Source organism: Neovison vison, chromosome 4, assembly GCF_020171115.1.
Source record: "Neovison vison isolate M4711 chromosome 4, ASM_NN_V1, whole genome shotgun sequence".
Classification (NCBI taxonomy): domain Eukaryota; kingdom Metazoa; phylum Chordata; class Mammalia; order Carnivora; family Mustelidae; genus Neogale; species Neogale vison.
The window spans coordinates 124,814,239-124,839,919 of NC_058094.1; the positions used below are offsets into that span (position 1 = coordinate 124,814,239).

Consider the following 25,681-nt stretch of genomic DNA (forward strand, 5'->3'; position numbering starts at 1 on the left):
ACATTTTGGCTTCTGCCTTGCTGTTTTGGATCACTCAACTGGAGAAAGCAACTGTCATGTTAAGAAAACATTTAACAGCCCAGTGGAGAGGCCCACATGGTGAAGAGCTCAGAGACTTTCTGCCACAACAGTGATGTGAGTGAGCCATCTTGGAGGCAGATTCTCCAGTGTTTAAGCCTCTAGATGACTGCAGTTTGACAGCATCTAACTGAAGCCTTATGAGAGTCTTTGAGGAAGAAGCACCTGGCTAGGCTGCTTGAACCGTAGGATAATAAATGTTATTTTAAGTCACTAAGTTTTAGGGTAATTTGTTGTGCACTGAAAGATAATAGTCTTAATACATACTTCTAGGTTTTCATCCTCAAATTCTATGTAATTACTAGTTTTGTTTCCCTTTTTTGTGGTAAAATACATATGCCCTTTACCATCTTAACCATTTTAAGTGTACAGTTTTGCAGTATTAAATACATTCACATCCGCATTGTTCAGCAACCATCACTGCTGTCATCCATCCCCATAACTCTTTTCATCTTCTAAAAATGAAACTCTTGGGACGCCTGGGTGGCTCCGTTGTTTGGACGACAGCCTTCAGCTCAGGTCATGATCCCGGAGTCCCAGGATCGAGTCCCGCATCAGGTTCCCAGCTCCATGGGGAGTCTGCTTCTCCCTCTGACCTTCTCCTCGCTCATGCTCTCTCTCACTGTCTCTCTCTCAAATAAATAAATAAAATCTTTAAAAAATAAAAAAAATAAAATAAAAATGAAACTCTATACTCAGTAAATAATAACTTCACATTCTCCCTTCCTTTAAGTTCCTGAACCACCACTATTCTTGCTGCCCTTATGATGTTGATTGCTTGAAGTACTTCATATATGTGGAATCTTACAGTATTTGCCTTTCTGTGTTAGCTTACTTTGCTTTAGCATAATGTCCTCAAGGTTCATCCATGTTGTAGAATGTGTCAGAACTTACTTGCTTTTTAAGGCCGAATAATACTTCAGTACGTGTGTGTGTGTGTGTATGTGTACTCATCTACCCATAGACACTTGGGTTGCTATTGTGAATAATGCTGCTCTGAACATGGGTATACAAATATTTCTGCAAGACCCTGCTTTCAATTCTTTTGGATACAAAGCAAGACATGGAATTGCTGGATCCTGTGTAAGTGTGTTTTTTATTTTGCGGGGGGAACTGCCATACTGTTTTCTACAGCAGCTGCTCCATTTTACATTCCCACCACAGTGCACAGGGGTTCTGATTTCTCCACGTCTTTGCCAGCACTTGTTTCTGGTTTGTTTTGTTTTGTTTTGTTTTTTTAGTGGTCATCCTAATTGATGTGAGTTGGTATATTATTGTAATTTTAATTTGCATTTCTCTAACTATTAATGATGTTGAGCAGCCTTTCCTGTGCTTGTCGGCCATTCATTTATCTTCTGTGAAGAAGTGTCTGTCCAAGTCCTTTGCCTGTTTTAAAACTAGGTTGCTTGGTGCTTTTGTTGTGGATATCAGTCCCTTGTCAGATCTATGGTTTGCAGATATTTTCTCCTGTTCTGTGGTTGCCTTCTTACTCTGTTGATAACATCTTTTGATGCACAATATCTTGTAATTTTTGTGAAGTCCAGTTTGTCTATACTTTCTTCTGTTACCTATGCCTTTGGTGTCATAGTCAAGAGACCATTGCCAAATTGAGTATCATAAAGCTTTTGTCCTTTTTTCCTTCCAAAAGTTGTATTGTTTTAGGTCTTAAATTTAAGTCCTTTATCCTGTAATTACTTTTTAAATATTGAAATATAATGTTAAGTTAGGACCACATTTTCAGCAATTTTGCTAAATTCACTTGTTAATATTGATAATTTGATTCTTTTGGAATGTTGCCTATAAATTCAATTTTGCTTCTTCCTATTCAGTCTTCTGCCTTTTATTTCTGGTCTTGCTTTATTGCACTTCTAGAATTTCCAAGATTTTACTGACTAGCAGTGATGATAATAAGCAGTCTTGTCTTATGCTTCATCTCATGGGGAAAACATTTTGCTCTTTTACCTGTGAAGTTTTTATAAATATTATTTATCAGTATTAAAAGGCTTTTTTCTGTTTCTGGTTTGCTAATAAGGCTTTTCTTATGAATGAATGTTGAATTTTGTCAGATGCAATTTTTTATATTGGTTGAGATAATGATATGATTTTCTCCCCTTTTGTGAGTTACACATCGATTTGTGAATAGAAGTTTATATTCCTCGAATAAATCCAGTTGGATCATGATGTTGGGTTTTTGGTTTTGTTTGGTTTTGTTTTTGATGTATTGTTGGTTTTGGTCTGCTGTTATCTTTAATGTCTTTACATCTTTGTTCTTTGAGAGATTGACCTGTAATTAATTTCTTTTCCTTTTCAGTTTTTGATATCAAGATTAGGTTGGTTTTACAACATAAGTGTGGATACAGCCCCTCTTCTCTTCTGTATTTTAAGGGTCTTATTTTTATAAAATGAACCATATTAATGGCATAACATTTTGTGAACTTCCAGTTTCAGTTTTGTTACACTAGCTGTGAATTATGCAGAGAATAAATTTCAGACGTGGTGCTACCTCTGTGCTTATCCAAAATCCTCTTATTCACCCAAGTAGCTCCATCAGGGATACATTTACATAGTTTTTCCATGTAGCACATTGTTTTTATGAAAGAAATAATTTACTTTTGGAGATCTCTTCTCTGCTACCTCTTGCTTTTTTAGCAATTAAAAAACAGCTCTTGTGTGTTACGTTATTCTAGAATCTAGAAAATACGTTAAACACTTGCATTTTAAATCTGCCTGTCCAAGAATCTTATTCTTGTTAACCTAAAACCTATATGATTTCCAGCAGTGTTTTGTTGTAGTGATATTCAGTAGAATTTTGCCTTTTGTTTTCTGTCTGTGTTTAGACATGTTTAACGTGGCAGGAAGAACAAGTTTTAATAGAATATAATGTGGATTTCACTATTAAGTAAGAAGGCTTATTGGATGCTTATGAACCTTTATTGTTAATTTCAGAGTAATTACAAGTAATACTTTGACTCAGTATTGCATTACTTTAAAGATGACCAAAAAACATGGAGATTTTCTTGTTCTAACGCTTAGTTTTCAAATACCTTAGTAGTTCTAGTACTTTCATACTACCATTCTATAATCTTATCCAAAACAGATGTGTTCTAGGATTTGGAATCCTTAGAATTTAAGAAAGATAATTTTATGCATATACTAAATATTTCCTAATTTGGAGCAGTTCCCATTAATCAGATAGTATTTATACATCAAAATGTATGACTCTTCACACCAAATAAATCAGTAGTACAAACAACCTCTTGTCTGTTCAGTTCAGGTTTGACTCACATCAGTTTGCACCATACCCACCTGAAAAAAACTTCATCATTCAGACCTTTTTGTATTTTGATACTGTGGCTGACTCCTGGTTAACAATGAGGAACAGAAATGAGGGTTATTGTTGATAGGTTGTTGGAGATAGCTCATCTCAGTGTTCCCCTTTTGTAAACAAACTTCCCGTATACACGCAGAGTGTGCTACTGCCCGGGATAAAGACTACAGTTCCCCATCTCCCTTACAATTAACCAAGGCCAGCTGACTCATTTCTGGCCAGTGAGATCAAGCAGAAGTGATTTGTGAAACTCCCTGAAGGGCTTTCAAAGTTGAGAGGGTTGCATGCCTTCAACTTACTTAAAATGACTGGGAATCCTCTGCGCCTTGGGGACAGTTGCCCCCTAAAAAACCAGAAGCATGCTGATGGCTAGATAACTATGGAGCCACGTTGTCAGCCCTGGATTACCTGTCTCTGTATGCTTACATCATCATGGAAATTAATTTCTCTTTTTAACTGTTATTTGGGGTTTTCTGTCATTAGCAGCCCAACCTAAACCTAACACAGAATTAGATATATAAATCCCTATTACCATTTCCGTCTTTCATTTCAGTTTGGCCTACTTCTCAGATCTGATTTACTTTGTCATTGTTTTCTTCAATGAAACTGAAGAGCTTATACTAGAAGTGAAAATGAGTTGACATTCTGCCATTGTCTTGTTGCTCACCTGTGCTTCTGTGAATCTTTTTAATTCATGGTTTCTTTACAGGAAGTTTATCAAATTATCTATCTTGTAAAGATGTTTTAGGTAAAACTTAGATAATATTTTTTATGTCTATCTACCTTGGTCATGTAGACTAAAATACCCCCCCCCAATATCCTGACAGTGATCAGCTGGGAGAGCACCACTCTTCACGTCTTTCAGATTGCTCGCTCTTCCTTTAGGTCCAACCCCTCAAATTTCACATGGACCTTCTCCATTTGACAGAGACCCAGTGAGGATGCCAGTGTAAGTCAGCATGTTGGCTGTTGGTGAAGTTCTCATTTTTTAAGATGACAAACACATAAAAATAACAAGTTGTAATATTTTCCCATATTCCCGTGGCTGGTTTTCTATTCATCCTGGTGTGCATATAAGCCTACTCTGAGGGTCAGTCTCTAGAGAAGGCACTGGAAGGGGTCAGGCAGGGCTAATAAGATTCTTAGAAGAGCCCAGGCTGATAGATAGGTTCCTAAAAAGGATAAGGGGGATTAAGAAAAGCAGCTCGATTTGAAATACTGAGGAGATAGACGGTGTAGGGCTTAAGTGATTAATGACACATGAAAAGTTGAGGAGAGGCATGAAGAATAACTGAAGTTTCTGGTATGAGTCCCTGCGCCTGAATGGATCATCATTTGAGTTTCAGTTGTCTGTGAATATCCGAATACGTATGAGTGGTAGCACTTGGAAACATGGACTCTGTTCACATCACCACTCGGCACATTAATATGAAAAATTTCATAAAGCTGTATTTGAATAAATGGCTCAGCCATTTATTAGCTGTGTAGCCTTGGATATGTTACATAACTTTGGGGGCTATTACATAACTTACATGGTCTATTACAGAAATCTAAGCAAAGAAAATACTTGGGGTGCCTGGGTGGCTGAGTCAGTTCAGCATCCGACTTTAGCTCAGGTTATGATCTTAGGGTTCCAGGATCCAGCCCCTCGTCAAGCTCCCCGCGGAATCTGCTTGTCCCTCCCCCATTCATACTGCCCCTCTGTCTCTCAGATAAACAAAACCTTTAAAAATAATAAATAAACCAAGAAAATTCCTATCTACTTTCCAGTATTATTATTGTATCTAATGTAAAGCCTTGGACATTTAAAGCCCTTAAGTAAGTGTTTTGTTTTACCTCCCGTCACCAACTTTTCAGCTGCTCTGCCACTTCTTCTATATAGCGTGACATTTTTTCCAGGAAGTTAGATTTACACTTCCCTATGAGCACACCTTTACAGAGACTGCGGTCAGATGCCCGTGGGCTTGAAGAGTATCTGTAACTGCTTAAGTCTCTGAAGTCGTATGCACAATTTTGGATGTTTGTCACTTTTAAAAGGATCCAGGGTTCCTGGTGCGATTTTCATCTTACAGATCTGAAAACCATGGTCATTAAAGAAAAGCTAAAGACTTCAGAGGCTGGTAGGTGGCAGAACCTAGACCACTAACTGATATTCTAGTCTTTTTTTATACTCTGTGTTACCAGGGGCTTTGATTATATTTAAGGAACACTATGAAAGTAGGAAATGAGAAAAAAAGTTAACATACCCATCTGTTTTACCAGTAAGTTTTCCATCAACTAGAAAATACTTTTTGTCATTTTTCACAGTTAACTCATTCATTCAGCAAATACTACGTAAGGATCCACTGTGTATTATGCACTATATAAAGTAATGGCGATGTAACAAACAGTAAACAAAGAAAAATTCCCTGCCCCCATAAATCTCACATTCTGCTGAGGGGAGTCCTAAATGATGTGAGGGAGTGAGCCATGTGTTTATCTTCTAGTAGAAGGAATGGCAAGATAACTTAGGACCTTATATTTCATTGTAAGACTGTATTATTCAGAGTAACATGGAAATTCTTCACAGGAGTAGATCTATTTTGAGGGTAGAGCTTACAGATTTGCAGCACATCATCAGATGTGGGCTGTGAAAAAGGAGGCAAAAATGACTCAAGGGTTTCGGCCTGAGCAACTCAAAGAATGGGGTTGCCGTTTACTAAGAAAAGAAGAAAACTGAGAGAGAGAGAGGTTGAGGTAGGTGATACTAGGAGGTTAGTTGTGGACAGTGTGGAGTTTGGAACCCAACCAGCTGAAGATGTCGAGTAGGCAGCCGCATATGTCTGGCCTTCAGGGGAGAGATGAAATCTGGAGGTATAAATTTGGGTGCTATCTCATATAGAAATATACTGAGTGAGGTTATGAAGGAATGAGTATAGACAGAAAACAGATGTTCACGTTGAACCCTAAGATCCACCACACTTAGAACAAAGGGGATCAAAAGGGAGCAGCCATAGAAATTTGAGGAAAACCAAGTGATTATGGTATCCAGGAAATAAAACAAGGTATTTTTAAAAAGATTTTATTTATTTGACAGAGAGACGATGAGAGAGGGAACACAAGCAGAGTGGGAGGAGGGCAGGCTTCCCGCCAAGCAGGGACCCCGATGTGAGGCTTGATCCCAGAATCCTGGGATCAGGACCTGAGCCAAAGGCAGACACTTCATGAAAAAGGGGTTGATCATCTGAGTCGGCTGATACTGCTAAGTGAAGTATAATGAAGGTTGAGAATTGATGATCATTGATGATCTTAATAAAAAGCCTATTAAGAGTAGGCTTGGGGAGGAACATAAAGACAGTGAATTAGAGAAATGGAAGCTGGGTTGAGAGAGTTCATTTTGGGTTTTTTGTTTTGTTTTGAATTTTGTTTTTTAAGAAAGAAATAACATGTAATTTCAGTAGAGTGGGACAAATTGATGCATTGGTTTTCTGGGCTTTCTGGAGCAGTATTTGGAGTCGGCTAGGGGGAATGGGATCTATTGCATGAGTTGGAAGCATTGATCTTACCAGTTTTCATTTATAGCAGGTTGGCAAGCCACAGTTCTGGAGCTAAGATCAGCCTACCAACTGTTACTGAAATAAAGTTTTATTGGGATGCATCTGTACCTATTTATTTAGCTGTTGTCTATTGCTGCTTTCAAGTTGTAGTGATAGTTCCTACAGAGAAACCCAAGATACTTACTGTCTGGCTCTTTGCAGAACGGGTTTGTCGACCCTAGATTTACAGTAACTGAAAGAGGAGATGAAATATGAGTGGGAGAGGAGAAGTAGAAGGCAGTTCTAAGGAACTGAACGTTTTGAAAGGGGTACTCAAATGTCATTTCTGGTTTAGGTCAGATCAGAAGGAAATCAGAACCTTGAATTTAGAGCAAAATGAGTTATAGCCCTAGGGGCGTTTTCAAACTAAGTTGGGTTCTTAGAAGGACCGAAGTCTCCAAAGGTATAAGCTAACCATATAGTCAGCTATTGCTGTGTTACAAATGACCCCAATCTTGGCGGTGTTAAACAACCAACATTTATTATCTTACAGTTTCTGGGGGTGAGGCATCAGAAGCAGCTTAGTGGTATGGTTCTGGCTTAGTCTCTCATGAAGCTGCAATCAAGGTGTCAGCCAGAACTCTGTCGTCTGCGACTTGGCTCGGTCTCCAGGTCTGGCTTTCTGTTTTGCTCACATGGTGCTGGCAGGAGGCTTCAGTGTCTTGCCACAGGGGCTTCTCCGTGGGACGACTCACAACATGGTTTTCCCCAAAGAGAGTGGTGAGAGAGAGTGCCCAGGACAGAAGCCTTAGTCTTTTATAACCTAGTCCCGGAAGTGACCTGCCTTCACTTCTGCTGTTCTGTAATGGTCACACAGATCAATCCTGGTACGTACGGGAGAACACTGCAGATAGGTGTGAATCTCAGGAGGTGGGGGTTTTCCGAGCCATCTTGGAGGCTGACTACACAGACTCACTTGAACGTCTACAGAATTACGTTGTAGACCTCCAGCTTTGCCAGGTGGTGACCAGTGTTTTCCTAACTGCCCAGAGCAGCTGTTACTGACAGTTCGATTATATTAAAGTTCAGTCACAAACACTGTTTAAATATTTTTTCTTTTTTCCTAAGCTTTTTTCTTTTACAGAAGCAACATTCATGATAGAACACTGGAATTCAGAGAAGTAAAAGACTCTGGAAATTAAACATTTTTATTGTGCCTCTGTTTTGATTGCTCTTCCTACTCTTAGTTATTTTGCTATCTGATGTTTTTCCTCTTCGTACTAATATGTAATCTGTTTTCCTAGTTCACATTATTTGTGAGCTGCGTTCACATATTTTGTGAACATTTTTCAGTGTCCTTCAGTACTGTTTCATTTTTTTTAAAAGATTTTATTTATTTATTTGACAGGGAGAGAGAGAGAGAGATCACAAGTAGGCAGAGAGAGAGAGGGAAGCAGGCTCCCCGCTAAGCAGAGAGCCCCATGTGGGACTCGATCCCAGGACCATGAGATCATGACCTGAGCCAAAGGCAGAGGTTTAACCCAGTGAGCCACCCAGGTGCCCCCTCAGTTTCATTTTTAATGACTGTTCTATAATCCCATTATATGACCATGCATAATTTAATTCTTCATTTTTTATTATGAATAGTGTTACAGTAAATATCCTTGTTGTTAATTCTCTTTGAACAGTCATGTTATGATAGCCCTTTTTTTCAATTATCAGTTCTTACTAATAATTCATACACAAATTCAACAAAAGCAATAACTGTAGGTATTAATTTTGTAACATTTATATTAGTTTTTAAATAGGATCATGGTGAGACTTCTGTGTTGAGGATCCATAGATGTTCTCAGAAGTGACTGGTATATTCATGTCCTCAGTTAATTTGCAAAAATAGGTCAGTAACTATAAACTTAACCTTATATAAACCTCTTGGTTTGGATATAAGAACATAGTACATATCTAATGTCCCCCAAACTCCTAAATCTTATAATATATATGTAAGGTAAAAAGCAAAAAAATTTGTTTGTGGAGATTTGCCACTTGCTATGGTGATCTTAGTAAATGACCTAATTATCAGAAGATTGAATTGCTTTATAGTCAGATGTTATATAACATTGACATGGTTATATTAATTTCATTAAGAAAATTGCATTAAGTATCTGCTGAGCTTAAAATTATCTCTTACCATTCCATTTAATTTTTTTCTGAGGCTTTTAAAAGTACATTAGTCTTGGAAAAGCTAACTTAGCTTGTGAGACCAGTGTTTAATTTGTCCATAATGCATAATACATTGTAAATCCAAGTAATACAACATCACATTATCAGATGTGGGAGCAGTCTGACTCTCTGCTGGCTCTCCTTCCTCTGCCCATCCCTTTTTTCTTTCTTTTTTTTTTTTTTTTTTTTTTTTAGTGAGAAAGAGAGAGAGAGCATGAGCAGGGCAGGGAAGGAGGGACAGAGAGAGAGGGAGAAGCAGGGATCCCAATGCGGGACTCCATCCCAGGATCCTTGAAACATGACCTGAGCAGAAGGCAGATGCTTAACGACTAAGCCACCCAGGTGCCCCTCAATAAGCAATTCTTAACTAGAGTTCCTATTCTTGTTGGGGGGGATGTCTCAAGATTTTACCAATACTGATTACCTGTTCCTCAGTCATTTTCTAGAGTTTGATTTCTTTTTCAAAATATTTGTATGTATTAATATTTGCTAGATACTGTGCTCGATGTGGGGATTTCAGAACTGGAAAAAAGCTCTTTGCTGTTGAAAAGCCCCCAGTAATTAATGCAGTGTGAAGCACTGATAGAAGTTAGGTCCACAGTGCTTTGAAATTACTGAGGAAGCAGCCACTCAGGCCCCAGAGAGCAGTCGGAGGGCTGGACATGCTTCACAAAAGAGGTTCTGTTTAAACAGCTTTCTTAACCCTTATGTACACATTTCACATCACCCTGTTCGGCCGTTGTTTTCATTGAAAATGTTTTGATCAAGTTGCATGGATCAAGAACTGTTTTCCTCATTGATTTAATATGGTATCAATATGCATTAAATTAGTCATCTTAGAAATAGCTAAAATATATTTACAGAGTAAGAAGCAATTTAAATTTAATTATCTGAGTCCCTACCACCCTCTTTCCTACTGTTTGAATCCTTTGTTGGGAGCTTATATACAGTTCATTCATTTTTTTACCACAGTAAGTAATCAGAAAGAATCTGCAAGTGAGCCAAAATTTGCTTTTTTCTTTTCCTCAGTATTTTTATTTTTTTAAGATTTTTTTTTAATCTGTTAGAGAGAGAGTGCACAGGCAAGGGGAAGGACAGAGAGATGGGGAGAAGCAGACTCCCTGCTGAGCAGGGAGCCCGATATAGGCCCCCGAGATATGACCTGAGCCAAAGGCAGCCTCCTCATCAACTGTGAGCCCCTTTTCCTCAGTATTTTTAGTTTTAAATTCTAAACATTTTTTCCCAGTCTGTAGTTTATCCCTTCATTTTATTTTTTTTAAAGATACTATCTTAAAGTAATCTTTACACTCAACATGAGGCTTGAGCTTAAAACCCTGAGATCAAGAGTCACATGCTCTACCAACCGAGCTAGCCAGACGCCCCTCATTTTCTTTTTGAAAGGGAAAAAAAATTTTTTTTAGTTATGAACTCAATCCATTTGATATTATCTCAAAAGATGCAGTGCTTTTCAGTACATTTATCAATAGTAGAAGTTAGAAATTAGCTTTAAAAAACCTCAGCAAGTGGCAGACAAATCTTGGAAGTCACATAGAGAACGCATCCCAGAAAAGAGGAGGAGCAGATCAGACCCCACCTGCTTTTATGAGGTTCATCGAACACTAGACCTACTCAATGGTGGACAGAAAAGTCAGCTCTCAAAAAAGAGTATATTACTACATAAGGCTTTTACTACACGCCTTCCTAAGAGCATGTCACGGGGGCGTGGGGGGCAGCGCAGAGTAGGGAACAACGACATGTTTTTTAAACTAGATCTAGGAAGTGGAATCAGTTTGTCCTCTACTCCTTAAGGGCCGTCCACTGGTTAATGGCTTTTTTTAATTTTTATTTTATTATTTTTTTAATGGCTTTTTTATAAAAGACTAAATAAAAACAAACCAAGCACACACCCTGAAAATGGAACAGAAACAGATCCCACTAAGATATCCCTGATTACTCTCCCGAGTGGAACCAGGGAGCAGCCTCCACAGTCCAGATTAGTCTGTTACAGAGTCAGCTCAAGCTATCCTGGCTTTTAAACAACAACAAAAGCATTACTTTTTTTTTGGAAACTAAAACCAGTACTGACCACTTTTCTGACAACATAGAACTCCTCAGAATTAACTAGTATTGGGGGAGGTGGGGTGGGGTCATACCAATGGGCCTTGTCTCACACAAGTGCACGTGGGAAGGTGCAGGGCATTTGTCATTATTGGGAAGACAAATTTTTACTTTTCGTCTTTGGCTTGAGTAAAACATTGCATTTAGTACGATGCTGACGCCAGCAAAAAGGGCTCTGGAGAGCTGCGCACAGCTGCAGCTCTTCCTCGGCCTTTCCGTGTGAGTCCAAAGCCCTCCATGCCCTTGATAGCGTTCAAGCAGTCTCTGGTTAGGCTTCTTCTGTTTGTTCTTAAAGCTTCTCAGTAGGAAAGAGATCATCTCTGAGATCAGTTTGGGTCCCAGCAAGCAAGAAAGGAGCCTTTGCACAGTGGTGAATTATCGCAGGCACTCACTTTTCTCTCACAGTTTGAATGAGGACAGAGAAAACAGTGAAACACACAGAGTTCAAGAGTATGTGCCTCTCCACCGATCATAACCATGACTGCATGGTTGCCAAAAACAGTTGGTCCATATTCAGATGGAAATGTAGGCAATCAGGAGACACCTTTTACCAGCAGCCCCGTTGCCCACAACAGTGCCCTTGTTTACAACTGCAGTGCTCAGACAGTTTTGTATCTTTTTTGAGTATGTCAGATTTCGTGTTGACCTCAGCTTCTCCACTGGGGCCTTTCTGTCCTTTCATTTTCTTCTACGTGCATTTTTTTTTTTTTCATTTTTTAAAGTAAGCTCCACACCCGGTATGTAGCTTGAATTCGTGAGTCTCATGCTGTGCCAACTGAGCCAGCCAGGCACCCCTCCTTTCATTTTCTTAACTGTCTTTTATTGTTTGAAGGCAGAAAATAAGGTTTTTTATTTTTTTTATTTTGAGTATAGCTGACACACAACATTACGTTAGTATCAGGTGTGTAGCATAGTGATTTAACAAGTGTGTTATGCTTTGCTCATCTCAAATGTAGCTACCACTTGGAATGAATGAATGATTAAATCACAGGAATAAAAAGCACACCATTGGAATGTAGCGGATGACGGTGTAATCATTTACTTAACTGTCTTTTAAAGAGTAGCAGTTTTTCAGGGTGCGATCGAGCCCCACATCAGGCTCTCTGCTCAGTGGGGAGCCTGCTTCCTCCTCTCTCTCTCTCTACCTGCCCTCTCTGCCTACTTGTGATCTTCGTCTGTCAAATAAAATCTTAAAAAAAAAAAAAAAAAAGAGTAGCCGTTTCTCATTTTGATGTTGCATTTATCGTTTTGTTCTTTTGTGGATTCTGCTCTTGATACTCTAAGAAGTCATTATTTAATCCAAGGCCACATGCCTAATTCTGTGCTTTCTTCTAGAAGTTTATGTGTTTTAGGTTTTACATGTAAGAATGGTCCAATTTGAGTTAACTTTTGTATATGGTACTTTCCTTTTTTTTTTTTTTAATGTATGGATATCATAATTGTCCAATATCATTTTTGAAAAGACTGTCCTTTCTGTACTGCATTGCCTTTTGCACCTTTGTCAACAGGGGTCAAAAACTGAACAACCCACTTGTCCACCAGGCGGTGGATGGATAAAGGAGTAGTAGTAGTGTATCCATATAGTAGAGTGCGTAGAAGGAAAAGAAGGGCTACTGATAAAACAGGGATGTATCTCAGAATTATGTGGAGTGCAGGAAGCCTGTGGGATACATACAGCGTAATTCTAGAAACTCTAGAAAATGCTAATTAACCTATATAGAAAACAATTCAATGTATGTATGTATGTAATGTATGTAATTCAGTGTATTAAGGAGGGTGACAATGGAAGGGGAGATTATGATGGGTCAGACTTTAAAATATGTGCAGTTTATTATATGTTATACCTCAATAAAGCTGTTACAAATAAAATTCTAAAAATTTTATAGAATAATACAGTAAACTATGTCTTGATAGCTAAAATTTTTCTTTTCTTATTCCTTAATCTTTTCTTCATATAATAATTACCGCTTTGTTATTCCTATTAAAAAATGATGTGTAGGAGCACCTGGGTGGCTAAGTCGGTTAAGCCTCTGCCTTCAGCTCAGTCATGATCTCAAGGTCCTGGGATCAAGCTCCCTATCAGGCTCTCTGCTCAGCGAGGAGCCTGCTTCCTCCTCTTTCTGCCTGCCTCTCTGCCTACTTGTGATCTCTCTGTCAAATAAATAAATAAATAAAATCTTTTTTAAAATGGTGTGTAGTTCTTAATATAGCATTCAGAAAATGTGATTTGTAAACTTACTTCAGTTATACCTTCTACTTCTTTATTCAAGTCCTTATGTCATGTCATTTCCTACAAGGTCTGTTCTCTTTCCTTGTTACCATTGTTCAACGGCATACAAACCATTTTGTTATCCATTTAACTCAAACTCCCCCAAATGTCCACACATATTTCACTAGTAGAAACTGAAAAATGCATAGGATCAAGATATATGAGGTTTAAGGGGAGAAATATAAAAAAGGAAATGATCAGGGGCAGATGACATAGGGAGCACTATTACAGAATTTAGATTTTAACCTAAGAGCACTATGGAATCTTAGGCCATGTTGGACTAATTTCCCTTCTAAAGTGATAGGTTGTGGTTACGTAAAGAGGCAGGCAATATTAACAATGAGGGGCTTCATGTCAGTCTCTTTGGTATTTTAGTTAATATGTAGTTTTTGGGGGGTAGCAGGGTCAGTACTCTTCTTCTGATACTTTAATTTATCCCCAGGCTCTGTACATTATAGTTGCATCCTGTCAGGTGAAATACAGCTAACAATTCAAAGTTCAGAACTACCTGAATTTCTTGCTTCTGCTTCTTGGCTTTATGAGAATGACAACTATATTTAGGCTTAAAAATTTAGTCTGCTGGAATTAAATACAGGTTTCATATATTCCTCCTTGCTGTTTTTCAGTATGAAATCTTATAAAATGGCCTATAAGTGGTTTTAGCATTATATTTTTCTTCCTTTCAAACCTTTAGAGTCAAGGTTCACTGATTTGGGATTATCACCATTCTCAGTAAGCACTACTGATTCTTGATGACTGCAAGGGATGGCAAGAACCCGGAAAGGACAAAGGTGATTTTGAGCAGCGGCCAGTTTTCTGGCAACCGGAATGCTCTGTTGTTAAAGTGAGTTTATGGTTAGAAGTTTCTTTGTCTTCATACAGCACCTGTCACTGCCTAACCAAGACCATGTTTTTCAACACCTGGCATAACCTGAAACTACTAAATCATAAGAGACCAATCGTTCAAGAGGTTAGTTGAACTCAGTCCTCCAGTAGGATGGATTGGTCTGTGGAAGCCCATAAGTGGTTACCAGTTACTAGTAAAATAAACATGCTCAGCCCTTGAACTGAACCCTTGGTTTTGGGATAGAGCAAACGAATGAGGATAAGGGATACTGGCTTCAAAAGTCATATGTGAGTACCCAGTGATTTCACGTCTGCTCTAACTACACTGACGCAGATACACAGATTCTGCCGGATCATTACTATTCTGGGTTAGTTCGTTTTAACTCTGCCACAGCTTTCTGTGGAATTTCTTACAAGTGACTTAACTCTTCTCTAGCCCTGACTACTTCTTAGGAAAAATAAGAGAATTGACTATTTTAAGACTTCCTTCTGTAGTTCTTCAGTTACATTGTATTGACTTGACTTATCATCTTGCAGTGAAACTTCTAGATGAAAATGGAAATGACTTTCTAAATCCCATCACATATAAAACTGGAAGAACTAGGATAGTATACCGAAGGGGATATTGTATTGAATGAGGTCCCTAAGGAAATATCACTTTCTATGGGGCCTGGACCTTCCAGATGTTATCACTTTGATTATCAGAGATGATAATGACATGCTACAACTTTGCTTCTAACCCCCAGTTTGAATTTAGGTGCACATGTATAGTGTTTTCATTTTAATACATGGTTAGTTTTGGGTGATGCAGTTGTTTTTTTTTTTTAAGATTTTATTTATTTATTTGACAGAGAGAGATCACAGTAGGCAGAGAGGCAGGCAGAGAGAGGGGAAGGGAAGCAGGCCCCTGCCGAGCAGAGAGCCTGATGTGGGACTCGATCCCAGGACCCTGAGATCATGACCTGAGCCGAAGGCAGCGGCTTAACCCACTGAGCCACCCAGGCGCCCTTGGGTGATGCAGTTTAAAGAGATGGGAAGCTTCGTTGTGGATGGGCCTGCTACCTAGCCTATGATTCTTGACCATTCCTGATGAGCTCTGACTATCCCCAATCAGCTCCTTCTACCCACTCTCGCCCACAGCCAGCCCCCACCCCCAGAGTAATAGGACAGGCATTCTGCTCTGTGTTCTGGCTGTTAGATATGTTAGAAATGACCAAGGAGGCTTATTCTTCCTTGATCACATAGACAGTTGCTCTATGTGGGAGTCATTTTAAATTAGTGTTGTCCAGTCTCTTCTTCTGCCTCCATCAATCCATCTAGAACCCCAGTGGTCTTTATTCCAGACGTAATGATGATTTGTCCTGTGGTATCATCCCTGACTCCACTCCTCCTCTTCTCAGCTGCATTTCTTACCCTCTCACTTCTCCATACAAAATCCGGGTATATTTTTGCCCGCTTCTTGACTAGTGTTAGGAAACTTGGAGCAATAGGTGTGCAGAATTTAGTGCCTGGTACAAAGTAGCACGTTCAGTACTACTGTACACAGTAGTACGACAGTATACAAAGTAATATATTCAGTAAGTGTTAGCTGTTTTTAGTTGTGGCTGCTATTAAATGAATCATATGAAACTGCTGTTTTATAAGTAAAAAAAGAAAGCTAATGCTGGCAGTTTTATATAGTTCAACTTTATAGATACAGAGAGTGATGGTTTTTAACCAGGATGTGAATTAGAATTATCTAGTCAGCATTTTACAGTATGTAAATATACATTGGCCCCATCCCAGCCCATTGAATCAGGATCTTCATGCATGGGTCCTGGATAAGTCCCTTTTTTATTCTTTCTTTCTTTCTTTTTTTTTTTTTTTAAGAGAGGGAGCATGAGCAGAGGCGGATCTTCATGCATGGGTCCTGGATAAGTCCCCCTTTTTTTTTTCTTTCTTTCTTTCTTTCTTTTTTTTTTTTTTTTAAGAGAGGGAGCATGAGCAGAGGCGGGGGCGCAGTGCACAGAGAAAGAGAATCCCAAATAGGCTCCACACCCAGTGTTGAACCCACTGCTGGGCTCAGTCTCACAACCCTGAGATTATGACCTGAGCTGAAATCAAGTCTGGCACCCAATTGATTGAGCCACCCAGGTGCCCCCTGGGTAAATGTATTTTTTTTAAAAGATTTATTTATTCATGAGAGAGAGGGGGGCAGAGGGAGGAGCAGGCTCCCTGCCAGCAGAGAGCCCAATGTGGAACTCAAATTCCAGGATCCTGGGATCATGAGCTGAGCTGAAGGCAGATGCTTAACCAACAGAGCCACCCAGGTGCCCCATGAGTAAAGCATTTTTAAAAAGCTCCCCAGATGATTCAAATTCATATTCCTGCTAAAATACCTGTCAGAGAATCTTCCTTTCACATTGTTTTCTTTTAATGTACAAGTTCTTTTCTACAGACCTCTGTTTCTCATGTAACCCATTTTCTGGTCATCAGTTGAAACTTTATTTTTATGATTCCTCAAATTATTGTCATTTTTAACTTCAAGATATGATCAGATCTCGAATTTAGATTTATCAGTATTTAATCTTGGGAAGGAAAACCTAGGTGCTATAGGATGTTTTCATGATTTTTAAGGAACTTCCAGGTCTTTTTTTCCCCCAGTTCTGAAAGATCACTTCACATTATTTTTCATGCAACTTAAATGTTGGATTTTACACTTTTCCAATATACTTTTGCCTTTTCACGCAAAAGAGAATAAGTAGTAGTAAGCAGGCCACAACTCAGTTTGACTCACCTGACTCACAATGGCTGCTTACCCACATAATTTTAATGTAGCCAAGAGAAAATGGAGGGAATTTCTTTGAACAGCAGCTTTCTTCCTTCACTGATACTAATTTGTTTCTTGTTCTCTTATTGTTAACAGTGTTTTGAAATTTCTGGTAAGTGGGTTCTAGATAAACCCAAAATTACGAGCAAAATTTCTGTTAGTTCATTGACAGCTGTAGACAAAATATTAAAACCCCGAAAAGAGAATTCTGGGCTTTTTTCTACCTCCCGCCACTGTGTTCTCTCTGATTGCACTCCTTACTCATGAAGTGGGGTTGCTTGAGTGGTATTTATAGTTTCTTAAAATACAGAGAGGTTTAAGTTCAGTGTGGCTTCTGAAGAAAAATTACTCTCAAATTTGTAAAGCATTTCATTAAAGTGCATATATACACTAAACAACATGCAGCCTTTGCTTAGTTACCTCAAAATTTTTTTCTGAGGAAGGAATATTGAATTTTACCTAATGCCTTTTTCTTTTCTCTTCTGTTGATTATATGGGTTTTCTCATTTGGCTTATTCACGTGATTAGATCTTACTCTAGCATTCTTAATATTAAGCTGTTAGTATTTCTGGGATATGTAACACATTTAACTGTAATGGATTATACATTACTAAGAGGTAAAAATGAGGTATTTATATTTTATGAATCTCTGTTCTTTAATGAGATTATAATGTGGCTTCTTTTTGGTATGATTGCTGTCATTTAGTCCCCCTGGCTGTTATTACCCAGATGAAAGGATTAGGGTAGCCTTTCTGTGCTACCCATGGGAATTAGCTCTTTAGGTTTAAGAGAAATTGCCTTTAAACCTACCTGGGGCCCAGGGCTCCTGGGTGGCTCAGTCATTTGAGCTTCCAACTGTTGGCTGTGGCTCAGGTCATGATCTCGTGGTTGTGGGGCCGAGGCCCATGTCCAACTCTGTGCACAGTGAGGAGTCTGCTTCAGATTCTTTCTCCCTCTCCTTCCCCCTTGTCACTCCCCACTCACTCACTCTTTCTCTTGAATAAATAAAATCTTTGAAAAACAAACAAAAACTGTCTGGGGCCCAGGCCCTGTAGAAAGGTCATTCATATCAGTTTCTTCCATAGTGGTAGTAAAGTTTAGATGGTAAACACTTAGGATCTGGATTTTTTAAAAATCCTAGCTTCACACCAACAGTGTAACTTTGGGCACCTTCTCAAGGCTCTTTGTGGCTGAGCTGTAAAATGTGGGTTATAGTTTTAATGTCCTTTAAGAGTTTCTTGAGATAATCAAGTAGTTGAAAAAGTGTCCAACTTAAATATTCAATAAATGAAAATATTTATTCCTGCAGTGTTACTGTCTTATCTTCAGGTACTTTTTTTTTAATTTCCCTTTTATTCTTTTTCCTGCTTTCCTTGGAATTTTTCTCCCAGTCTCTTAAACCATATGATCGGTTGAATGCTCTGTATAAGATAGTTTTTGTGGGGCATCTGGATGGCTCAGTCGGTTAAGCAGTTAAACATCTGCGTTGGGCTCAGGTCCAGATCCCAGAGTCCCAGGATTGAGTCCTGTGTGGGTCTCCCTCCTTGGCAGAGAGTCGGCTTCTCCCTCTGTGCCGCAGCCCCCATCCCCTTCCCTGCTCCTCTGCTCATTCTCTTTTTCAAATAAATAAAATAAAATCTTCTAAAAAAGATAAGGTAGTCCTAGAAGAAGATAAAATTCAAAAATATTAACATTAAGTTACCACTCAGGTGACTTTTCCCGCTTGTGTCTTTACTCTCCAAGTTTTATATGACTACATGTTGCTTTTTATAATAATGAAATATTGGGGCACCTCGGTGGCTCAGTGGGTTAAAGCCTCTGCCTTCGTTCGGCTCAGGTCATGATCCCAGGGTCCTGGGATCGAGCCCCGCATTGGGCTCTCTGCTCTGCAGGGAGCCTGCTTCCTCCCCTCTCTCTCTCTCTCTCTCTCTCTCTCTGCCTTCCTCTGCCTACTTGTGATCTCTGTTAAATAAATAAATAAAATCTTTATATATATATATATAAAATAAAACTAGTGAAAGAGAAGCACACATCCCATGTGCGTGTGTATATGCATGTGTGGGCGGTTGATCAACACTAATGGTAACATTAAGAGTACTCAACAGCATTCAAGATAGCCTTCAGATATGAGCCTGTGGTTAAGCGCCTCAGTGGCTCAGTCAGTAAGCATCTGCCTTTAGCTCAAGTCATGATCCCAGGGTCCTGGGCGAGCCCTGCATTGGGCTCCTGCTCAGCAGGAAGCCTGCTTCTCCCTCTCCCACAGTTCCCTCTCTCTCTGTCAAGTAAATAAATAAAATCTTAGAAAGAAAGAAAGCAGGAAAAGAAATCAGCCTGTGGTAAACAGTTTTACAAAGAAGAAAGTTGATAAATACTCAAGCTCTTATTAAACATAAGTTCAGATTGTCTATTTTTATATTCATTGTTAGAGTTTTTAATGAAAAACAGCAATATTTCCTGGTTTTCTGCTGTGTCATATTTATACAGCAAGCATCATAGAGTACATACTAGAAGCTTAATGAGACTACATGGATGCCTCGTGCCACGCGTGATAGCAAGTCAGAATTTCAGAGGTTGCCAGTTTCTGTTTTCTTTCTTTCTGTGTTTTGAATGACTCCCTGCTATTATTTAAGAAGAATTGGCTGCTGGCCCTCTGCTCCACCTTGTAGCTCCCCCACTGCCTTCTCTTCGCCCACCTTGGCCTTGCTGCACCCCTGCAGTGGGGTTACTGTCCCGGTTCACTGCCACCTTCTACCTAGGCCTCTCTTTGCGGTCTCTGCCAGAACCAGCTCTTGGTGGACCCATGTGGAAATGGGACTCCCAGACCCCATCCTGGGAGTCCCAGAAGCCTTTCAGAGAGACAACAGCAAAAAGATGAATCTGGAAGTTGGTGCCTACTGGGTTACCACCTTATGTGCTTCCCAGTGTCCGGAAGGCAGAGGCCCAGACTGCTCCAAAATATGTGGACAAGAATACCTGCATGTCATGAGACTTGCTGAATTTTGTAAGGCAGCTGAAGAACTAGTCCCGGGTAAGACCAAACAAGTGCTGAAAAGTAGCACATAGGTCACCCTGAAGACCATTTCTGGAACTAGGGCCTTGAGGATTGGAGCCAGTTTTCTGCAAAGATTTTTTTAAGTTCAGCCAAATACCTTCTTGGGGAATCATCCTGGGGAAATCAGGGACGCTGGCATGCAGCCCCAAGGTTAATTGATAAAATAACCTAAGACGTGCAGCTTTGACTTCACAGACACTATGGAGAACATTTTGAAAATGCCGCAGCAAAGTGTTCTTCTGCATGCCTGTGCCCACAGTCCCACGGGAGTGGACCCTCACCCTGAGCAGTGGAAGGAAATTGCAACGGTGGTAAAGAACAGTTTCTTTGCATTCTTTGACATGGCCTCCCAGGGCTTTGCTAGTGGTGATGGCAACAAGGATGCCTGGGCTGTACGCCACCTCATCGGACAGGACATTCAGGTTGGCCTCTGCCAGTCTTGTGCCAAGAACAGGGGCCTGTATGGAGAGCACATGGGAGCCTTCACTGTGGTCCGCCAGGACGCTGACACAGCCAGAAGGGCGGAGTCACAGTTGACGATCTTGATCCACCCGATGTATTCCAACCCTCCCTGATCCGTGGGGCCCAGATTGCCTCCACCATCCTGGTCAGCCCCAACCATGAGGCAGGCCCTGTGTGTGTGGCCCACAGCATCATGAGCGTGCTGACTTCACTGGTCTCCAGCCTCAAGGAGGGCTCCTTCACACCGGCAGCTCATCACCGACCGGACTGGCATGTTCCATTTCACAGGACTAAAGCTCGAGCAGGCTGAGAGGCCAAGGAGTTCTCCGCCTGCATGACAGAGGATGGCCGCACCTCTGTGGCAGGGGGCTACCTTGCCCTTGCCTTTCACTAGGTCACCACGTCATTTCCCTGGTGAGAGGAAGCAGAGACGCCCTTCCCCTCTACGGCCTCCACTGAGGTTCACATGGAGGAAGAAGGCAGGCTGGTGGTGGCCTGCTCGTCATTGCTTTCAACCACAGGACTTCACACTCAGCCACGGAATGTGTTTCTTAGAGAAGGACATGTCGTGAAATAGGGCAGAGGCATCTGTGGCGGGTGTCTGAAGCTTTGTGGCTCAGAACCAAACTCCTGCTCATCCGTTAACTCCAGCTGTTCCAAAAGAGTTTACACGTACAAGCAAGAAATAGCCCCAAAACAGAACACCTGTCTATCATGCCATTGCAATGTTCCAGAAGCTTTCGCTGCTGCACATGCTGCTGTTGGGGGCAGCGCTGTAGATCCAGCATGAGCATAGCACCCACGGGAGGTGTTGCGGGAAGCCGTGCTCCGGCATTAGCAGGCAGCCTCGTGCTCGTCCTCCCGTGATTGAGCGAGCCGACCCGCAGGCCTCATTCCAGAAATCGTGGTGCATGAAAACCAGCAAGTGTGCTTCCCCTGCCGCGAGGAAAATAAAGATGGCATTTCCTGTCTTATTTAATAAAGACAATAGGCTCTTCTTTTTAATACTTTCAGGCATTTTAACATTCCTGTCCTCTCCCTTAGCATTGCTGTCCTTTTCATTAGGCACAGAGGATCTGTACCGAGCCCAGGTTCTCATCCTATCCTACTGCTTGACCCACCGTCAACCCAGTCATATAGGGCTTAGTTCGGCGTCCTCTTCAGTGATTGATTATCTCCGTCGGGATTCCGCCTCTGCCCGTCAGACCTCTTCCGTCCTTCAGTAGAGCGGTCAGTCTCTCATCTCACCGCATGAGCGGGCGATGCAGGGCAGAACCAGAAAAGATCAGAATATCCTGGCTCCACTTGTAACCTGTGTGTGCCGCCAGCTGCACTCAGGCTCCGCATATCCCTTTGGAAAGATGACCGCCACCTGCTCCAGTCACGTAGACTCAGTACAGCCTGATTTTTCTGTTAAAGTATCTATAGATCCCCCTGCCGAATAAAAATAAATAAACCATTGGCTATTGAACCACATATCCGTAAAGTAGGAACTCAGCATGTGGTCTAGGAAAGAGCTGTAGTGGAGGTTAGTTGGTACGAAGGTTCTCTTTATTGCCGTAGAGTTAATCTTTAGCTTTATATTCCTGGTTTATGGGGCGCCGGGGTGGCTGGGGCAGTGAAGCATCTCCCTTCAGCTCAGGTCATGATCCTGGCACTTGGAGGATCCGGCCCCGTGTTGGGCTACCTGCTGGGCCTGGAGTCTGCTTCTCCCTCTCCCTCTGCCCCTCCCCGTTTGTGCCTGCCGGCTCGCTCGCTCTCACTCTCCGACACCTAAAATCTTAAAGAAAACTAAATTCCTGGTTTATAACAATAGTTTCAGTACCTCATTTGCAGAGCATGACTGATCAGTATGGCCCTTTGTAAATTCCTAGTTTTAGCTAACCTGTCTCAATGCTATAAAGAAAACATTTTTTAAAAAAAATTCACTTCACTTCTCTATAGCAGCAGTGAAGACTACTGGCTCTCCTTTCTCTTTTCTCCCACTTGTGCCTCACTCCTACTCCTGTTTCTGTGCCAGAATTTGCCTAATCTTAACTTTTTTATTTATGATTATTTGGTCACTCATTTCAGGACACCTATTTATTCTTTTTTTTTTTTTTAAGATTTTATGTATTTGACAGAGAGAGAGAGAGAGAGATCACAAGTAGGTAGAGAGGCGGGCAGAGAGAGGGGTAAGCAGGCTTCCTGCTAAGCAGAGAGCCCAATGCGGGGCTCAATCCTAGGACCCTGAGACCATGACCTGAGCCGAAGGCAGAAGCTTAACCCACTGAACCACCCAGGTGCCCCAGGAAGCCTGTTTATTCTTAAAATGGGTGCTGTATACTTGTATTCTTTAAAACTGATACTAATTTGGGACACCTGGATGGCTCAGTCAGTTAAGCATTTGCCTTTGGCTGAGGCCATGATCCCAAGGTCTTGGGATTAAGCCCTGTGTCACGGTCCCTGCTGAGCAGGGAGTCTGCATGTTCCTCTGCTCCTGCCTGCCCCCCACCCCCAGCCCATGCTCTCTTACTTGCTCTCTCTCAAATAAGTAAATAAATAATCTTAAAAGATAAAACTGAGGTTAATTTTAATTAGATGTCTTTAATGAGATTTTCATAGTTCCTGAATTTGAAATATTTTGGGATTTCAAGGAAGTCACCAAGGATTTTAACTCAGGTTTGTGTAAGTGAAAGCCAGTAGACTTACTCCTCTGTGTCAAGGAGGGCTCCCAGTCAAATGACAGAGGAAAATAAAATTTACAGACAGAAATTTGTAAATTTGCAACAGCACTGAGAATGGGAACAGATGGAGTGACCATCAACAAAGCAGAGACTTTCCACGTTTTGGAAGACAGAAAACAGATGGCACTGATGAATGAACCGAGGTGGAGGAAGTCCCAGTCCGGCATACCCAGGAGCAAAGCCTGCAGGGGGAATCTCTTCTTCCCATAGGTTGCTGAAAAGGCTTGATGCTGAGTCAGGAGGACCAGCAGAAGAGATGACAGGACATGGTATTATGTATGTATGTGTCAGGAGTTAACTGGATAATCCCTGCCCATACACCCAGCCTATACAAACGTTGCAACAACACTGGTTCCCATGGTAATTTTGGAAATCAGTGTTCAAAAAAAGTTTCCTTTTAAACTCTCAGCCTGAGGAGGACTCGGAGTTCCAGTGAAAGTGTTAGTGACCCAAGGTAAACTCTCCTTGGTTTGATATTTGGGCAAGAATCCAACCTGTCATGCTGTTCCTTGCCCAGGAGCCCTGAAGTGAAGTGTGTCTGTTAAAATGCCAGTGAAGCTAGAGTCTCCAGATCTGTAACGGGAAGTAGGTCACCCACCACCAGTGGAAAAGGCCTGGGGAAGCTAGAGGAAAGAAAGCCTAGCCAGTGGTGACATGAAATTTTGTAAAATGTAGTACAAGACTATTGCCGGATTAATACAGGAGATGAATTAACAGTTCACAAAATAACTAAATGGAAAAGATACTCATCCTCTTCATGTAATCAAAGACGGAATAGAAATAACAATGAGATCTTTTTCCTAATATATAATGAGCAGATTTTTTTTTTAAAGATTTTATTTATTTATTTAACAGAGAGAGATCACAAGCAGGCAGAGAGGCAGGCAGAGAGAGAGAGAAGGAAGCAGGCTCCCGGCTGAGCAGAGAGCCCAATGCGGGGCTCGATCCCAGGACCCTGTGATCATGACCTGAACCGAAGGCAGCAGCCCAACCCACTGAGCCAACCAGGCGCCCCAATGAGCAGATTTTTTTAAGCAGGTTTTTTTTTAAAGAATACCAATTGCTAACAGGAACGTTTGAACAATTGCACAGCCCTTTTGAAAAGGAGTTGGACATTATGCCTAATAAACAATCCATTCATTCATTTCTAAGACTCTACCTCATGAAAAGCATTTTAAATGTAGAAATAAATGGTCACTCATTGTTACACTGAAGAATTCTCACTGGCTATAACGTCTTCTGTTACAACACTTGGTAAGCAAACTCATGTACATCTACAGAATGACTGTTAAAGAGCCATAAGAATTATAACCATCGAGTCAACAAAACCCAGGAAAACAAGTGTGACTTAAGTGGAAAGGGATGCAGAAAGCAAACTTGTGTATTGCAACTTGACCTCTTTCTATCATGTCTCAGTACTTGATTATGACTCGCTTCTCTCTCTGCCCATCCACTACTGCCCCCTCCCATGCCTAGCGTGGTACCTGACTCTCAGTAATTATGTTGACTCAGATGATGGGTGTAGGAAAAAGAAACGGGAAGGAAATCCAGAAATAAGCCAAAAGATCAGAGAAGCCACTTTACACAGAGAGAGCTAAATGAAACATGTGTTAAAGTGGAATTTAATAGGGGTGCCTGGGTGGCTCAGTGGGTTAAGCCACTGCCTTTGGCTCAGGTCATGATCTCAGGGTCCTGGGATCGAGCCCCGCATCGGGCTCTCTGCTCAGCGGGGAGCCTGCTTCCTCCTCTCTCTCTGCCTGCCTCTCTGCCTACTTGTGATCTCTCTCTGTCAAATAAATAAATAAAATCTTTTAAAAAAAAAAAGTGGAATTTAATAGATGTCTTCATGTGAAATTAGATCCTGAAAAATATTTCATGTGTTCATGTTTACTGTTAAACTTTTTGTATTCTAATATGTAGTGCTTTTTTTTTTTTTATGATTGACGTACTTATTTTAGGGAGCGTGCAGGAGAGGGGCAGAGGCGGGGGGAGAGAGAGAAACTGAAGCAAGACTCCATGCTGAGCATGGAGCCCAACACTGGTTCCATCCCACAACCTTAAGATCACGACCCAGGCCAAAACCAAGAGTCAGTTGCCTAATTGACCACACCTCCCAGGCACCCCACTAATATCTAGGTTTGATATTATCTTATTTGAATAATTTTTAAGCTGAATCATTCAGATATGATCAATTCAGTTATTTTTTCTGGTTGCATTTTTTAACTTAGCAGAGCTTTCATAGACAATATGAAGTTCAT

General features: G+C 40.8%; 1 protein-coding gene and 1 pseudogene across 1 annotated transcript in view; both read left to right on the forward strand.

The window, feature by feature from the left end:
- RALA (RAS like proto-oncogene A) overlaps positions 1–25,681 on the forward strand; it is a 74,247-nt gene that overhangs the window by 19,594 nt on the left and 28,972 nt on the right. The gene's annotated exons all lie outside the window — the stretch shown is intronic.
- On the forward strand, positions 19,466–22,034 carry LOC122904630 (annotated as a pseudogene).